The 2591-nt window shown below is 48.4% G+C and overlaps 1 pseudogene; it reads left to right on the top strand.

Annotated features, from left to right (window-relative positions):
• The first annotated feature begins 1634 nt into the window (after window positions 1–1634).
• Window positions 1635–2462, top strand: Hnrnpa1-ps26 (heterogeneous nuclear ribonucleoprotein A1, pseudogene 26; annotated as a pseudogene).
• The last annotated feature ends 129 nt before the right edge of the window (window positions 2463–2591 follow it).

The following is a 2591-nucleotide window of genomic DNA, read 5'->3' as shown; positions in this document are numbered from 1 at the left end:
GCAGGGGTGGGCAGTGTTGGTGGTCTCTTCCGCTCTGCAGCCTCAGGAGTGCCCACCTGACCAGGCGGTGAATTCTCTCCCCCACAGGGTTTGGGAGCAGAGAGCTGCTGCAGGCAGGGATCCGCCGGTTTGGGACTCCCGCTAACCACCAGAAGTGCCCGGTCCTAGAGGAATTTTGCCTCAGTGTGTCCTGAGTTCACCAGGCAGGTCGCTTGCAGCAGAAAAGTTGGTCTTACCTGTGGTCCCGAGGCTCAAGTTTGCTCGTGGGGTGCTACCAGGAAGCTATCATTTGTTTTTTATACTCCAGATTTTATTTCCCTCTTGGTCCACCCCCTGAGGGTTCCACATCCCTTATGTCCTCCCTTCACTCCCCCGTCCCCACATGGATGTCCCCACCCCATCCACCCCACCAGACCTCTAAACTCCCTGGGTCCAGTCTCTTGAGGGTTAGGTGCATCTTCTCTGACTCAACCCAGACCCAGGAGTCCTCTGCTGTATGTGTGTTGGGGGCCTCATCTCAGCTGGTGTATGCTGCCTGGTTGGTGATCCAGTGTCTGAGAGATCTCAGGGGTCCAGGTTGGTCCCCCCCCCCACAGGGTCACCCTCCTCCTCAGTTTCTAACAGATTTTCCCTAATTCAACCACAGGGGTCAACAGCTTCTGTTTGTTGGTTGGGTGCACATATCTGCATCTGACTCTTTCAGCTGCTTGTTGGGTCTTTTGGAGGGCAGTCATGCTAGGTCCCTTTTTATGAGCGCCTCATAGCCTCAGTAGAGTCCTGATATACTCTGCTCCTTGATTCATTGTGTTTGTGAGGCTTTCCTTGAAGTTTTTCAGTTGGGGTGTTGATTTTTAGGTTCCATTGCGTCTACTTGGGTCCTTTGCAGTGTTTCTGTCTCCTTATTGAACTCCATTCACCCACCCAGGTTTTTCTTCTTCTCTTCCATTAGCCTTACGTTTGCATTGTCTTGGGCATCCCTGAGGAGTTTCTTTTTAAGGTCTTTCTCCCTGATTTCTTTGTGCTTTGTTTAAATCTTGAATTCTTTGATGAACTGTATGATTATTCATTTGGATTCTGTACCCTGGGGCTCGCATATGAATTCTCATTGGCAAGCATTTCTACAGGATTGGTGGATTTTGGAGAGAAGATATTGGCTTGACGTTTGCATTAGTAATAATAATGGCGCCTCAGATAAACCTCCTTGGCTATGATACAGCCACTGCGCCAAGCTTGGCTTGATCTTTCATGTTATTTGCATCTTTGTGATGAGATCTGGGCAGGCAGACTTCTTTTTCAGATATGTTCAGAACAGTGCAGGAGAAAGGATGTGTGGTGGGTTGGGCTAGAAACAAAATCAAGAGGATGGAGGAAAATGAAATAGTGTATAGGCTGTGTCTACTGATCCAAGTCTGGACTATGGATGTATATTTGACTTGGTTAAATATCCTATATTAATAAAAAAACAACATGATGCTGGCAGAAAAAGAGACACGCAGACCAATGCGGGGGCAATACCGAAACATCAGCACACATAACTTCAGCTGTATCTGATCAGAGGGCTGAGCTTTGAAACCACCGACGAGAGTCTGAAGAGCAATTTTTGAGCAATGGAGAACACTTCCAACTTCTTGGTAATGAGAGATCCAAACACCAAAAGGTCCAGGGGCTTTGGGTTTGTCCCATACACCACTGTGGAGGAAGTGGATGCTACCATGAATGCGAGACCACACAAGGTGGGTGGAAGAGTTGTGGGACCTAAGAGAGTTAGCTGTGGCATGGAAAAGTCTCAGAGACCAGGTGCCCCCTTAACTATGAAAAAGGTCCTTGTTGGTGGTATTAACGAAGACACTGAAGAACATCACCTACGAGATTATTTTGAGTGGTATGGGAAAACTGAAGTGATCGAAATTATGACTGATCGGGGCAGTGTTAAAAAGAGGGGCTTTGCTTTTGTCACCTTTGATGACCATGACTCTGTGGATAAGATTGTCATTCAGAAATACCACACTGTGAATGGCCACAACTGTGAAGTAAGAAAAGCTCTGTCAAAGCAGGAGAGGGCTAGCGCTTCATCCAGCCAGAGAGGTCGAAGTGGCTCCGGAAACTTCGGTGGTGGTCGTGGAGGCGGTTTTGGTAGCAATGACAATTTTGGTTCCGGAGGAAATTTCTGTGGTCATGGTGACTTTGGTGGCAGCCATGGTGGTGGTGGATATGGTGGCAGGGGGATGGCTATAATGGATTTGGCAATGATGGAAGCAATTTTGGAGGTGGTGGAAACGACAATGATTTTGACAATGATAACAATCGGTCTTAGAATTCTGGACCGATGAAGGAGGAAACTTTGGAGGCAGGCACTCTGGCCCTCATGGTGGAAGAGGCCAGTACTGTGCTAAACCATGAAACCAAGGTGCCATGGAGGTTCCAGCAGCAGCAGTGGCTATGGCAGTGGCAGGAGGTTCTAATTACAGCCAGGAAACAAAGCTTAGCAGGAGAGGAGAGGCAGAGAAGTGACCGGGAAGCTACCGGTTCACAGGTTTTGAACTCAGCCAAGCACAGTGGTGGCAGGGCCTAGCTGCTACAAAGAAGACATG

Source organism: Rattus norvegicus, chromosome 17, assembly GCF_036323735.1.
Source record: "Rattus norvegicus strain BN/NHsdMcwi chromosome 17, GRCr8, whole genome shotgun sequence".
In the NCBI taxonomy this organism is placed as follows: Eukaryota; Metazoa; Chordata; class Mammalia; order Rodentia; family Muridae; genus Rattus; species Rattus norvegicus.
The sequence above is the reverse complement of the archived record's forward strand: the minus strand, read 5'-3'. Positions and strand labels throughout refer to the sequence as shown.